Below are 16,539 nucleotides of genomic sequence, written 5' to 3'. Positions count from 1 at the left end.
TTCCGTGGGGCCTCCAGGTGGGAGGCCTGAGAGAAAATGCCCCCCCCCAAGGAGTGCCTCAAACCCTTTTCCTATTGTCTCATTGAAGATCGCAAAGCTGATACTAGGGAGGGAGGGAGGGATGTACAGAATGGAGCTCAGGGCAGAATCTGAATGGGGAATGGCCCTTTGAGAGGGGGAGTGTGTGAAAGTGAAAGGGATCAGAAGACAAATAGCCCAATAGGTGAATCCAAGGAAACACAATAATCAACCCAGGGAAGGAGAAAAAGGGAAAGCTGGGCTGAAGAATCCTCCAGTTTGGGACATAGACAGAAATTAAAGAGATAAAGGAAGGGGAAATGTAAGAATCTCTGGGAGGAAGGGAAAAGGATAATGTGCAGATTCAGGAGGTCTGGCAAGAGAAGCTCCTGCTATGGACATGAAAGACCAGTTTGGACCATGGGTCCCAACTCCTACATGGAGCAAAAGAAACAGTCCCACTCAGTGGTCGTCTTGTGGACCAATGCACTAGGCTTCTGTCATGGGAGGAGAGGGGGTTGCAACGAGGCTCCTTTTGTCTCGTCTCTTTCATCCAGAGAAAAACTTACCACCACAAACTTCCTTTAAGGTGACTATCCTGACTGCTTCACTAGCCTTATTTTTTGCCAGGCAAAGGTGTAGTTCATCAAAGTCTTGGGAAATGAGCTCCAGCACAGAACTCCCGAGGGTGGCGTCCGTGCCATTGACAGATGTCATCCAGCTGAATTCCACTCCATCTTCCCAGGTCTCTTGAGAGCAATTCAGCCACCAAGCTCCGTTCCCAGGAATGCATGTCACCTTCAGCTGGCACTTCTGCAAACGTCCTGAGCAGGAGATACAGAAACACCACTTGTGAAAGACCAGACAACCACAGGAAGGCCAAGGAAGGAGGACAACAGCAACCCATGCATCAACATGGGTCAATGAATGCTTTTGCTCAGATTAGAGCAGGGGAAACGCATGTTGCCCAATTCTGTTACAAAGAACAATTGCACAATAACCCTGCCTCTCTTTTATGACACTCGTTGAGAAGGGAGAGGCCCCCCATGGTAGCCTCTCCTCCCCTGCCTTTCTCCAAGCCCTCTTCAAAACAGGCTAAAACATGCAAAGAACCGTTGCAAGAATTGGATAAGTGTAATCCGGTGAAAAGGAGACAAATCTGTTATTCCAATATTTGAGGGGCTGCCACAGAGAAGACGGGGTCCACTTATTCTCCAAAGCACAAGAAGGCAAGACAAGAAATATCAAAGAGAGATCCAACCTGGGAACCTGCCCACTTCCACTTGCCCAGCTCAGGTCATCTCCACTGTCCACTGGTGCCCCTCTTGTCACTGGCTCACCCACTTGCATGGGTCATCTTGCCTCTGTTGTCTACTGGTACATCTGGCACCTCCTCTGGTTACTGGCTTGACCACTCACCTGGGTCAGCTGGCCTCTACTGTCTCCTGACTCACTATCCTTCCTCTCTCCCCCTCTCCCATTTTTCCTCAACCTCCCCCTTTGTGCTTTCCCCTCTCAACTGAGGAGTCAGATGGTCAGGTGGTGGGCAGATGTGCTGGTAAGCCCTTCTTCCTCTCTCTCTTTTCTCCTCAGTAATTCTCCCCCATTTTTTGCACCAAAACCTTTTCCCTTTTCTCCACTTCTCTCCTTTCCCGTCTTCTTCTTCCCATCACACCAGGAAAGCCTTTTCTGGGAAAAGATAAAATGGCTCCAAGATAGCAGACATAGTGGGGACAAGATATGACCAGAAACAAGGAGGAATTTGGACATCAGGGAAAATGTTTGAGTGGAATGAGTCCTCTGCTGATCTTTAATTGGATAGCAGGTCTTTAGTTGGGGATTTTGTAGCAGTAGATCTCTGCACCGGACTAGATCTTCTCCAAGGTCCTTCCAACTGTTGAAATCTGTGCTTCTCCTCAAACTACAAAGTCTCCAGCAAATTCTTCCCCGTTATTGAACTCAAGGGCTGGCAACTGCATGTGAATAAGTCAAATGGCTTGAGAGTTCATTTCCGGTAAATCGTGGGAAAGGTCAGGGTTCTTTGACATGTAGGCTGTGAGCTCTTCAAGGTTTTTCATGATTTACAATAAAGGGTTTCTTCACATCTACTTCCTCAGTACGTGTGTCTGCTTCAACTTCCACAGAATTCAGTTGCCCGGGCTTCTGGGGCAGGACTTTGCCGTTGGCGGCGGCTTAATTGAGCTGCCCCCAGATTTCTGGTTCGTTATCTACTTAAACACCCGTAGATATCTCTTTCTTCAGACAAGAAGATAGCAGAGAGAGACCCAGCTGGTAAGAGCTTTCTTTGAAGTTTGCAGCTTTTTTTTTTGCTGCGAACAGAAGGAGGGAGTTAACCAAAGCTGAGTCATACCTCCGGCCAAAAATCTCGGCTGTTTTTACAGCACAAGGCAAAGAAACCCCTCTTAGGACAATTTTAGAAACTATTTTATCTGAAACTAATACAAGCAGAGCCCGTACCTGAGAACTTTGTTTGTTATTCCTAAGAAAAATCTTAGCTTCGGTGTTATAAAGGCTTCCTTTGTGCAACTGTTTTCAAAATGGCGATTCTGCAGCTTTCGCATTTGCAATAATGGTATATCCCTAGTTCCTTGGCAAGGAATCAAAGGAATAGCCTCTCACGAATTAATCAGCTCTACTTCTCTGAAGATTCTTTTCTTATCAACCTCTAAAAGTTTTCAATGACTCTTTGATAATATAGAGACATTCCAAACAGAGTTTTTTTTTGTTTTTTTTTTGCTGAACTGTTTTGGTGTAATGCCAGTCTTTCGAAACCTTCCGTAAACTCTCTGCAAAAAGGGAGAATTTTTTCCTTTCTTTTTCTTTTTTTTTTTTTTTTTTGGTAAGTTGCACAACGGGCCAGCAAAATTTGATTAAGTGTTTAAAGCAAAGACATAATGGCATCAAAATTAAATCCAGCGAAATTACTTCCAAAAGCTACATCCCCCAAACCTGGCACAAAGTCGCAGCCCCCACCCTCTATGCCCCCTAGTGAAGAAGTACCAATGAAAGAATTCTTTTTGGAAATGTTTAGAGAATCTAGAGAACAGAATTTAGAAACTTTCAGAGAATTCAGAGATGAAATAAGGAATGAGATAAAAGTTTTATATGATAAGTTATGATACTAAGTATATGATATGATACTAAGATCACCAAAATGAATGATGATATAATGGGAATTGTAAATGTACTGACAGAATATGTTTCCGGAATGGAAGAGAACTTAGAGGTTCTTAATGAAGCTAAAACTAACTTGACATCTAAAACTGAAGTGGTGGAACAAAAAGTTGAAAATGCTGAAAAACAAATTATTATGATACAGTATAAACAGATGGAGCTTGCATTAAGAGTTAGGGGGCTGCGTGAAGAGAAACAGGATAATTTAAAGCAGATGTTTTCAGAGGCTTTTGACTGTCTGGTGGGAAGACTGGGATCCAATTTTGATTGGCAGATCGACAAAATTTATCGCGTTAATTCTTGGGCAGCAAAACAGAAGCAACTCCCTCGAGATGTGGTAATATACTTTGTTACAAGAGAGTTCAGAAACATGATACTACAAGAGTCCTATAATACCAGGCTTCAAATTGGCAGACAGGATTTGATTGTCTTGAAAGAAATACCACCTCAAATGCTAAGAGCGAGGAGAGATTATGCTTTTTTGGTGGAAGAGCTCAGAAAGCGTCAGATACAGTATAGATGGGACGTCCCATTTGGTATCATAGTTACATTTGACAAGCAAAGATATCGTCTCAACTCTGTATGGAAAGCTCGAGATTTCTATCATCAGATCCTGAAGGTGGGACACCCTGAATCATCTGGATATGGAGAAAGACCACGAGAAGGACAAGATAAACAGCAAACCACACAACTACCAGACAAAACGTATCATCTTCCCCTCCCGGAAGGGCAAGGGGTTAAGGAACAAAGACCTAACCGTACGACTACCAGACAAATGGAAAAACAAGCTACAACGCAACAATCTCAACAATCACCGGCCATTGATCAAGGAGTCACAGCAAAAAGCTCAGAAGTCGTGGGAGGAGCCAGACCAAAGGTTAGACAGGCCATGCGGGAGGCTCTAAAAAAACTTCAGGCAACCAAAAATGACAACTAAGATTTTGACATGGAATGTGAATGGACTGAACTCTCCACAGAAGAGAAACAAAATATTTCATTATCTCAAACAGTTTAAGAATGATATAATTTGTTTGCAAGAAACTCATATCAAATCAACTGATCAAAAATATTTGTTTAATTCCAAACTTGGTCAACATTTTGTGACCTCTGCTACGGAAAAGAAAAATGGCATAGTTGTATACTTAAGAAAAGACATTAAAGCCGAGCTAATTGAAGCAGATCCCTTTGGAAGATATATCGCACTAGACTTTTGAGAATTTATGCTCCTAATGAACAGCAAGATGGATTTTATAGAAATCTCCATGCTAAATTAGTACAGTGTGACTTTAAGTCTTGTACACTACTGGGTGACTGGAATGGTGTGATTGATACTAAAAGAGATAAGAAGACATCTCGCCCGAATACTAAAATCCGAGCTAAGTTACCCAAATCTTTTTTTGACATGATGGATGATTTCGAATTGCGAGATGTTTGGCAAGAATTCAGTTGCCCTTCCAATTCTTTGGCCAAATTCATTGGTCCCAGTTCTCATGAGAACTGCGTAGCAGTCAATTATTTTATTTTTATTTGTTTAGTTAGTTTGTTGAGCAAGTACAAGATAACAGGTATAAGTATAAACATAGACATGGACAAGGAAATGAGTACAAATAAATGGGGACCTGTTAGGAAGGGGGTGAAGTCCACGGTGGAGAATTTAAGGATGGGGCTGTGGGGGTTTGAGGATGTAACAACGGAGTCAGGTAGAGCATTCAAGACGTTGACCACTGTTGCTGAAATCGTAAAACACCACTTACCAACCCCTAAGAGAAGGATCGGGAACCACAAGCTGAGCATGCTTTTGAATGACAGGTCAATGACTCGCATTCCAAGAAGTGAAGTCAAGCGAAGTCTAATTTCTGCAAAATATAAATAGTCAGCTTAATTTGCATCATAGTCTAACGAGGATCTTTTATGGTACTCAAAGAGCTACAGTCTCTCTTTCTTCAATACAGGGGTTTGCCACGTGCTTAGCTGCGTGCGTATCTCCCCCTGTTTCTTCCCCTCCCTCTTACGCGCTCCCTTGGTGCAACGGCCTAACGCCGGCGAAAGGAGTGGGGCAGACAGCATGGCACAACTGGGTAAATTATAAACCACAGATTTTAATCCTATTTTTTTTTTAATTGAAAATACGGGGCTTGGATGGTTTAAAAGGGATCAAGATTAGGCAGCAAGAATATAGAGTCCGCGCTTTTGCGGATGATTTGGTCATAATATTGGAACAACCGCAGGAATCCAGTATGGTTTTAATGAATATGATTAATCAATATGGTCAAGTGTTTGGCTTTAAAATAAATTTAGGAAAAACCAAAATATTAGCTATAAATATGAATATTAAACAAAAGGAAGAATTAGGAGTGATGCTAGGATGTGAGGTAGTTAAAAAAGTCAAATATCTTGGAGTTAACATTTTAACTTCAAATGGGAAATTATATAAGCATAATTATGAACCACTTTGGCATAGTATACAGACGGAGATGAAAAAATGGGAGAAATTGCATTATCTTTGCTGGGTAGGATAGCGGCAGTGAAAATGAACATTTTACCAAAATTTTTATTTCTTTTCCAAATGTTACCTATACTTAAAAAAGATGCCATTTTAGAATGGCAGAAGGGTATCAACAAATTTGTATGGGCAGGAAAGAAGCCGAGGGTAAAGATGAAAATAATGCAAGATGTACGTGAGAGAGGAGGATTGAAATTACCTAATTTAAAACTATATTATGATGCAGTGGCATTATCTGTAATTAGTGATTGGACTCATTTAACCAATGATAGAATATTGAATATTGAGGGACACGATCTGGTATTTGATTGGCATGCATACCTGTTATTCAACAAAAAATTGGATAAGAATTTTAAAAGTCATATTTTAAGAAATGCTTTACTGCAGGTTTGGAAAAAATACCAATATAAATTAAATGACAAGATACCCATGTGGGCAATTCCTAGACATGCAATTGAAAATATGAATATAGCACAAAAACAGGACAGAATTACTTACAGACAGCTTCTTACCTCGGAAAGGGGGGCATTACAATTAAAATCTTTAGAGCTATTAAAAGAGGTGAAGGTAGTTCAAACATGGTTCCAGTATGGGCAATTACAGGCTAGGTGGAAAATAGATCAAAAATTGGTTTTATCCAAGTTGAGGATAACTTATTTAAACAAATAAGAGATCAAAGCTTAATGCATATAAAGAGGATATATAATGTATTAATACAGATGGATTCGGAGAATTAGTTAAAGATTGTATGATAAAGTGGGCTCAAAATATTGAAGAACCAATAACGTTGGATACATGGGAAAGAATATGGGTAAGAAATGTGAAATTTACACAAGCTCAAAACCTGAGAGAAAATTTTTATAAGATGTTCTATAGATGGCATTTAGATCCTAAAAAGCTGGCTTCTATGTATCCGAATTTACAGCCTAAATGTTGGAGATGTGGTTCTCTCGATGCTACATATTTTCATATATGGTGGACCTGCCAAAAGGTTAAGGCATTTTGGATAAAAATATGGTGGATTATGCAAAATATCTTTAAAAGAAGGATAAAGTTTACTCCTCAGTTATTTTTACTAGGTATAAGTACTGACTTTGCAGTGGTAGAGACTAACTTGATTCTGCACCTAATAACGGCAGCAAGACTGTTGGTGGCGCAATACTGGAAGAAGGAAGACTTGCCTACAATCCAAGAATGGACATTGAAAGTCACAAACTTAGCCGAGATGGCTAAAATATCGGCATATCTTAAAGATCACTCAAATGAGAGATATAAACGAGACTGGAAAAAATGGATTGACTATATACAAAATAAATACGGGACCAAGAAATTCCAGTTAGCCTATGCTCAGATCAGAAATGATTTAAACTGTTTAAAGTTAGTTTAGTAAGAAGAAGCTAAGGTCAAGGTAGAATGTCATTAATTTCTTTATTTCTTTTTTCTCAATAGATTTTAGACTGTGTTCGTTAAAAATCCATACCGTGTACGGGTTCTGGGAAGTCGGGGGGGAGGAGGAGGGGGGTTGGGGGGGTGGAGGGAGGGAGGGGCATACAAAAGAAATTGTACTTCAATGTTTTAATGATTGACGAATGATGAAATATTTGTGTTTTTTAAAAGAAATAAAACCTTTTTTTAAAAAAAGAAATTTTTTGAAAAAAAGGCTTTTACAAATATTTACCTCCCCTCCCCCAACCCCCCCCAATCTTCCCCCCCCCCTCCGACTTCCCAAACAGATACAGGGTATAAATCTTTAACAAAGATATTCTAAATAAACTTTAAAAAAAGTTAGTATCATCTTTCACTCGAGCTTTAACTCCTCTTTTGTTAGGCTAACTCTAAACAGATTACATCGTTCCTCGCTTTTTCAGTCATAAACTATCTGGAATTTCTTAGTCCGTATTTATTTTGAATATAGTCAATCCATCTTCTCCACTCCAGTTTATATTTCTCATTTGAATGGTCCTTGAGATATGCTGATATTTTAGCCATCTCTGCTAAGTTTGTGATTTTCAATGTCCATTCTTGAATAGTAGGCAAGTCTTCCTTCTTCCAGTATTGCGCCACCAACAGTCTCTCTGCCGTTATTAAGTACAAAATCAAATTAGTCTCTATAGCAGTACAATCAGTAGTTATACCAAACAAAAATAACTGAGGAGTAAACTTTATGCTTTTTTAAAGAACATTTTGCATAATCCACCATATTTTTATCCAAAATGCTTTAACCTTTTTACAAGTCCACCATATATGGTAATATGTAGCATCAACACAATCACATCTCCAGCATTTAGGTTGTAAATTTCGCATACATACAGGCCAGTTTTTTAGGATCTAAATGCCATCTGAAAAACATCGTATAGAAGTTCTCTCTCAAATTCTGGGCTTGTGTGAATTTTACATTTCTTACCCATATATTTTCCCATGTATCCAACATTATTGGTTCTTCAAAATTTTGTGCCCACTTTATCATACAATCTTTGACTAATTCTGTCTTCGAATCCATTTCTATTAATACATTGTATAACCTTTTTATATGCATTTGACTTTGATCCCTAATTTGTTTTAGTAAATTATCCTCATTTTGCGTAAAACCAATTTTTTGATCTTTTTCCCATCTGGCCTGTAACTGTCCATACTGAAACCATGTTTGAATTACCTTTTCCTCTTTTAATCCTATTTAATTTTTAATGGTATCAAATTTAGCTATAAAGTGGCCTTACCTACTCCCCCTCCCCCCCTGGGCCTGCTAAATTCTGGTCCCTGGCGAGTTAAATGCATTCTGGCCTGGATTTCTTATTGTGCAATTTGTGTCATGGACTTAATCATTTCAAATTCCATAACATGCCAGTACACCTCCTTTCTGCCAAGAGATCAGAAAAAACAATGCTGGGATCTTCTGATATTTAAATGATTTATGATGTTTAGATATATAATTTGGATTACATTTGAAAGCTATGCATTGATTAAATACTACGGAATACAATCCTGCGGCAGTTCTTTCTTTTTTGGTTTTAGAAAAGGATAATTCCCTTTTTAGCCAGGCTTTTTGAATTAGATTATGGGGATGTTCATACCAGTTTTTAAGTGGATTTCAATTTTTAAAAAAATCTATTAGCTGCTTTGAATGCCTTGGAGATGAAAAGATGGGGTACAAAACTGAAATAATAAAAAATAGTTTTTTATAAACTATGAAATAATTTTTCATTTTGAAAAATAAATGCAATACTTGATTAATTTCATCTTTATTTAAAATAGTTTTGGCATGGCATATGATTTTATCGACAGTTGGAAATGATGTAGATATTGTATCTGATTCTGAGGTATGTATATTCTTAAGTAACATAACACAACACATAGTCCAAACTTGCTAGACTATTTAATTGATCTTACTACTTTAAAGGGGGAGAGTTTCATGATAAACTATTTATTGCATTTATATATTATATTTATTACATTTATATTCCACATTATATATTTGTATTTAGTGTTTATTATCAATTTTGATTGATATTATATTGATATATCAATACTGATTTTAGTCATATTAAATAACAATTACTGCTATTATTTATCAGCATTAAATATTTACAGTTTTTAATATCGAGTTAGTTATATTTTAGAATAATAGGATTATCTTTTAATAGGATAATTGGCAAAATCTAATTCAAATGTGATAGGTTGCATTCCAAAGAATGTGAGAGGGCAGGTTGCCTGCAAAATGCCAGGACCAGGCTGGTGGTGCCATGTCTCTCTCTACCCAGTCTAACAATGTAAAACCTGAGCAGAGAGGCTTTTTTCCCCCAGTGTGAGCCGAAAAGTATAGTGTTTGAGCGGCACATTTCCATGCCTGGCATTCATCAGGCTGAAACCTCACTCGCAATCGGTGCTTGACGCTTGGAAGTTTGCGCAAATGTCCAGCAGACGTGGCAGCAGTTCAAACTGTGGCTCTCTTAGGTGCTCAGGCATGAAAATGTGCCGCTGAAACACTATACTTTCCCACTCACACTGGAAAAAAATTAGAGGGAACATTGGATGCCTTCTCCCTCTCCGCCTCTTTTCTCCCCAGCAGCGCTCACCTCCCTCAGGAGAGAGAGAGAGAGAGTGTGTAACGGGGGGCGAGGCTGGATGGGTCCGCTCAGCTGAGAGGCTGGCAAAGGCGCCTTGGTTTTCCCACTGCTGGGGCTCTCGGAGGGAGGAGGCAGTGATACTGGTCGGAACCCATTTCCCTTCCTGCTCATTGCTGCTCACTCCCTCGCGGCTTAGCCGGCCAGCTAGGCAGGGCAGGCGGGACCTGGGCTGCAGCCAGCAGGGAGGGGGCAGCAATGCTCCATCTTGCAGGGGCGGCGGCAGTGAACAGTAAGGGAAGCGAATGCCAGCCAGCATCCTTGCCTCCTTCCTCCAAGAGCCCCGGCAGTGGAGAAACCAAGCCTTCTTTGCCAGCCTCCCATCTGATTGTTCCCATCCAGCCCCCATTACACACACACACACACACACACAATCACAAACACACACTCTTCTACTGACATCTCCATCCTCATCAAAGATGCAGTCGAATGTGAACGGAAGCGTCCAAATGCCATCTTATTTGGACTTGAGTACAACAATAAATAGGTGACATCACTAAGGTTCGCAGCAGCATCAGAAACTTTCCGGCATCGACAATCTCTCCTGATGAAATTATTGACATCTGCCATGATGACCCGCTCCGCAGGACGGACAGAGGGAAGGAGCCCACGCTCCGCTCAGAGGACAAAAGCTTGTGTCGAGGGCTGATTTTCAATAGATCGCAGCAAGGGAGCTGCTCTGCTACGCACAAAACCCCGACCCAGAATCAGGTCGTCTACGAATGATTTAGCACTGGGTTCCCTGCGAACATGTGCTTCGCCGCGGGCAAGAGGCAGCCCCCTTCCGGCCACGCTCCGCTCCCGTGACAGATGGCTCTCCGCACCGGGCCGGGTCGCCCGGCTATCCGAGGCCCACCGAGGCTCCTCGGCGCTGCGTTATCATTACGTTTATGGGGGATTCTGACTTAGAGGCGTTCAGTCATAATCCCACAGATGGTAGCTTCGCCCCATTGGCTCCTCAGCCATGTGTGTCACCCAAGGTCTGAACCTGCGGTTCCTCTCGTACTGAGCTCCACGCTTCTGCAGAGTCATTTGCAACAGTGAGGCCAGTAAACGCGAATCCATCCACTCCACGCTAGGAGCCGAGGTGGTGCAGTGATTAGAGTGCTGTACTGCAGGCTACTTCAACTGACTGCTAGTTCGGCAGTTCGGCTGTTCAAATCTCACCGGCTCAGGGTTGACTCAACCTTCCATCCTTCCGAGGTGGGTAAAATGAGGACCCGGATTGTTGGGGGCAATATGCTGACTCTGTAAACCACTTAGAGAGGGCTGAAAGCCCTATGAAGCGGTATATAAGTCTAACTGCTATTGCTATTGCTCAATAAATGCACTCGCCAGAAACCACACTAATCACAATAAACTGCGTTCGTGGCTGAACCTATCCATTTTAGAATGTGCATTCTCCCATGAGCTCTGCACTGAGCTCAGAAGACATCTGGATCGTGGAGAGATTGATCTATACATCAACTACCGCACCAACTGTATTAAACACAAGACCAACAGCTCACGTCCCTGCAACCCCAACAACCCAACAATCAACAACCCCAACACCCCAACATCCAAGACTAGGCATGCAGGCCCCCCAAGACCACCCAGGTTCACCGCTAGAGGCTTTAAATGCAACCTCTTCAATTCAAGAAGACTCACATATAAAATGCCGGAATTTCTTCTCCTAAATACGACTCAATTTCACCTTGCAGTTGTCTGCAAAATGTGGTTAAACAAATCCTTTCCAGACTCCATTACCGCTCCAAGTGACTACCATGCCCACCGATCTGACCGTGAAATCCAAAGAGGAGGAGGTGTTGCTGTCTTCTACAAAAAGTCCCTAGATCTGAAAAATATTCAAGTAACGCAAGAGCTTGTTCTTCCTGAGACCATTATCTGTGATCTGCCACTAGATACCACAATTCACTTCCTTTTCTGTTACAGAGCCCCTGATTAGGACCTTCATCATGCGAGAAGACGAGCTACATGACTAACGTGGGCAGCCCCATGCCCATATCCCATGATCTTCCTTGGTGATCTCAATTTGCCTCTTATTCATTGGACCCTCAATCAGTGCACAACTGAAACAACACATACAACCCTGTATAATGCCGTCACCACTTGAGGACTCGTTCAATTGGTAACTATTAGCACTAGATTCAACAACTGCCACGATCTAATCTTCTGCAATGGTTTAAACACAATTTATAGCCTTCATATCAAAGAGCCTTTTTCCAACAGTGACCACAGCATGATTGACTTTTGTCTCAATTTACATGCTTTTTTTATCTTTATTTTTTAAAGTTAATTATTTTGATTTTATCAATTTCATATATACATTCACAATTATATGATCTCATAACTGTTATTAATAATATGTATTTATAACAATTTTTCCCTACTGTTGACAATATACTTGAAGATTGCTTTTTTAACATCCCATAGATCCATCTTATCTTACAACGGTCCTACTTCCCTCCCTCCCTCTTTCCTTCCCTCGTTTCTTCTCTCCTACTCCCCTTCCTTTCCTCCCTCCTTCCCCTTCCCTCCTTCTCTCCTTCCCTCCTTCCTTCCCTCCTTCCTTCCTTCCCTCCTTTCTTTTCTCCTTCTCTCCTTCCTTTCCCCCTTCCTTTCCTCCTTCCTTCCCCCCTTCCTTTTCTTCTACATTCCCTCCTTCCTTCCCTCCTTTCATCTCTCCTTCTCTCCTTCCTTCCCTCCATCCTTCCCTCCTTTCTTCTCTCCTTCTCTCCTTCCTTCCCTCCTTCCTTCCCTCCTTGCTTCCCTCCCTCCTTCCTACCCCCTTTCTTCTCTTTCTTCTCTCCTTCATTCCTTCCTCCTCTCCTTTCCCTTCTCTCCTTCCCCTTCCTCCCCTTTACCCTTCCCCTCTTCTTCCCATTCCTCCCCTCTTTCCTACTCTTACATTCCCTCCCATTCTTCCTCTGCCTTTCCCTTTCTCTTATTCCTCTCCTTTCTCCTCTCCTTCCTATCTTTCCTTCTATTCCTCCCTCCATCCATTCTATCCGTTGTTGTGTTTACATATTCTCCTCTTCAGGGGATGACCTGGTTCTCTTTTTTTTTTCCTTATTTGAAAGTTATATAAAAAACGCAAGATTTACAAAATACAAGATACAAAAATAGATAAAGCTCTTTACATATTTTCATCTCCCATTGCTCATCTCGCCTTACCTAGTGTGAGACTAGGTTGCTAATTCCATGCAGGTAGTTATAACAGATTACCTATCAGCTTTTCAAGTTTTTCCAACGTTGTGGTCTAATGGTATTACTCAACGGTGAATTCTCACCTCTAATACATTTCTACTCTCATTTGTCCCTCTGTCTTTGTGTATTGTTTATTTGAGTTGTTGCTTAGATCATTTTAAGTTAGTCAGCTATCTCCTTTTATATCTGAATCCTTACTGTCTCATCAAGCCATTTGTACAATTTCTCCCAGACTTTGTAAAAGTCTGTGTCTTTTTTATCATTAATTCACATTGTCAATCTGTTCATTTCTGCTAATTCTAAGATTTTGTTCAATTTACAGGCTTAATACCAGTGACTGGGAGAAGGATCTTGGAGTCTTAGTGGACAACCAGCTAAATAGGAGCCAGCAGCCAAAAAAGCCAACACAATCCTAAACTGCATTAATAGAAGATCAAGGGAGGTCCTAATACCACCCTATAAAGCCTTAGTAAGGCCACACCTAGAGTCCTGCATCCAGTTTTGGTCCCCACACCATAAAATAGAGGTTGAGACTCTAGAAAGGGGTGCAGAGAAGAGCAGCCAGGATGATGAGGGGACAGCTACAGAGATGGCCTTAAGGACGATGTGTACCAGAGCTGTGTGAACAGCACACACACACCCCGAGACCTGCTACACTAGTATGTGCTGGCTGCTGATGTGGAAATTGACCTAGTCAGAAATCGATACAGTGGGGGCAGCAGTTGGAGTAAAAACCCACCTCCTGCTTTGAGAGACATCCCTAGAGCAGCAAAAGTGTGTGGGGGTCATCAACCAAGCCCAGATTGACGGCATGTTTCAGATGTGGGAAGGAGGGGCATCGGCCAATTGCTACTCTAAGCCTGGCCCAAAACCATCTTCAACTGGAGGGAAAAAAGCTGACAAGGAGCCAGTGAAACACTGCAAAACAGCCCTGAAAGGTGTGGAAGTCATTGATATTCCTCCTCCAGGCCAGGAGGAGATTAGAAACTCCAGTCACTTCAAGGGAAAGCAAAACCGACTCCAAGGGTTTTGACCCCCTGGTAAGTCCTCATGTGGGCCCCAAGGCCATCCCAGTAGGACTAAGGGTACCCTCAACTGGTGCCCAGGGAAGGATGCTGGGCCTTTTAGACTTCAAACGCACCAGGTGTGTTATTAGCCCAGAGGTGGTGGGGAAAATGGGTCCAAGACTGAGAACAATGAAAGTATCCATCGCCTTTGGCCAATTGGATGAGTCGGTTGCTGGGAGAGGGCGGCCCATTTTGTGAACGAACCGGTAGAGATGTGGATGGGGGACCACCAAGGAGAAAAGTGTTATAATGGCCTTCTGCAGTCATTGAATAGGATTTGCTAATCTAGAGGTGAGAGGGGGGCAACTATGAGATTGTAGTTTGCTTTTTTGAAGCTGCATTTAGGAGTCGTATTAAAGTAGGACGTAAAGTGAGATTTGGACATTAAGTGTGAAACCTACTGGGTCAGGCTGGACAGCCTCTTGGGGCCCCTTTACTTCTATATTAAAAAGCCACACAGGCAAAATTGCAGCTTGCAAAAGAACAGGAAGAAAGTGCCCAACCTAGGGTGACCAGACGTCCCGCATCTGGCGGGACAGGCACGACTTTTCATCATTTTTCCCGCGTCTTGCCCGCTTCTCAAAAAACCCCGCTTTATTTTGGCGCTCGCTGGCTCCCCCGCCCATCATCAGCTGCCGCTACCTTGCTTGTTCCATTCCCCCATCTATTCTATCTACACTAAAAATCTAAGCGAGCCCAGCCTGCCGCTCACTGATTGGCCTGGACTCCAGCCAATCAGTGAGCTGGCTGGGATGGAAAACGCGGCGTGCTTAAAGTTTTCCATCCCAGCCAGCTCACTGATTGGCTGAAGTCCGCTTAGCACGCCGCATGAGTCGCAGGAGTCTCCATTTCATTTCGCCTTCGCGGCCATTTGCTTTGTTTTGCTGCTTCACTGGTGAGTAAACCGGGAATTAGTAACCTGCGCGGGGTTAGTGAAACAGCTACCGCTGCCCTCCTCCCCTTTCCTGTGTGCGAGAAAGGCTCCCGCTTGCCAAGCACCACCGCACTGGTTCCTTCGCACCCCTTCCACCCCTCTGCCTCCTCAGACCTCCACGCAAGAGCGGTGGAGCGAACAAGCGGCCACGGCTGTCGTTTTAAACGAGGCTCCGCTCGCTGCTCATCCCGCTCCAAGCTGGGAAAGGGGCACTTTGGCAGGGCTTCTGCAGCGCCATCAAGGACCGTCGCGCGAGGTCGTTGTCGTTGTTGGCTGCTGCTGCTGCTGAGGGCCTTTAGTAACCTGCACAGGGTTAGTGAAACAGCCGCCGCCGCCCTCTTCCCCTTCCCTGTGTGCGAGAAAGGTGCCCGCTCGCCAGCCCGCACCAGCCCGCTCACCCTTGGGCTCCGGGGGCAGCACCTTCCCAGCTCTGCCGCTGCCGCGCTGCTTCCTTCGCGCCCTGCGGAGTTTTCCCTGTGTCTCCCAGGTCGTGCCCGTCCTGTGTGCGAGAAACTCCGCAAGGCGCGAAGGAAGGCGCTGGTGAGGTGCTGCCCCGGGAGCCCAAGGGTGGGCGGGCGGACTAGCAAGCTGGCGCCTTTCCCTGTGTCCCCCAGGAGTGGTTGGGAGGGAAAAGCGCTTGACACGAAGGACTTTCTTCCAACCAGCGGAACCCCCAATTGCCAGGGGCATCGGACTACAAATCCCATCGCAGGAATCCCCACTCGCCAAGATCATAGGACTCCAACTCCCATCCCGTCCCCGCCAGCGCATCCCCTGGTGCAATCGGGCTGCGATCGGCGGGCGTCCCTGCTGCAATCCACGCCGCCCGCCGCATCAGTTGGAATCTAATTCAAGAGATCTTAATCTTGACAGCATTGTTGGGATCTGCGGGTGAAGAAATTACTTTAATCAGTGGGGTAAAGTTCTTTCTTTCGCTCGCCCGAGCTCTGATGTGGGGGAAAGAGAGGACTTTCCTTACGCCCGAATCAGAGCTGGGGGGGAGGGGGGAGAAAGGACTTTACCCCACTGATTAAAGTAATTTCTTCAACGCAGATCCCAACAACGCTGTCAAGATTAAGATCTCTTGAATTAGATTCCACTGATGAGGTGGGTGGCGCGGATTGTAGCAGGGACGACCACTGATTGCAGCCTGGCTGCGCTGGCGGGGACGGGCGGGGGGGATGGGACTCCCCACTCACCAAGATCGTAGGACTCCAAGTCCCATCCCCTACGCCCGTCCCCGCCAGCGCAGCGCCTGCCACATCAGCCGGAAACTAATTCAAGAGATCTTCATCTTGACAGCGTTGTTGGGATCTGCGGGTGAAATTACTTTAATCAATGGGGTAAAGTCCTTTCTCCCCCCCCCCCCCTCAGCTCTGATGCGGGCGTAAGGAAAGTCCTCTCTTTCCCCCTCATCAGAGCTCGGGCAAGCGAAAGAAAGAACTTTACCCCACTGATTAAAGTAATTTCTTCACCGCAGATCCCAACAACACT

The sequence above is a fragment of the Thamnophis elegans genome, unplaced genomic scaffold, assembly GCF_009769535.1.
Source record: "Thamnophis elegans isolate rThaEle1 unplaced genomic scaffold, rThaEle1.pri scaffold_42_arrow_ctg1, whole genome shotgun sequence".
In the NCBI taxonomy this organism is placed as follows: Eukaryota; Metazoa; Chordata; class Lepidosauria; order Squamata; family Colubridae; genus Thamnophis; species Thamnophis elegans.
The sequence above is the reverse complement of the archived record's forward strand: the minus strand, read 5'-3'. Positions refer to the sequence as shown.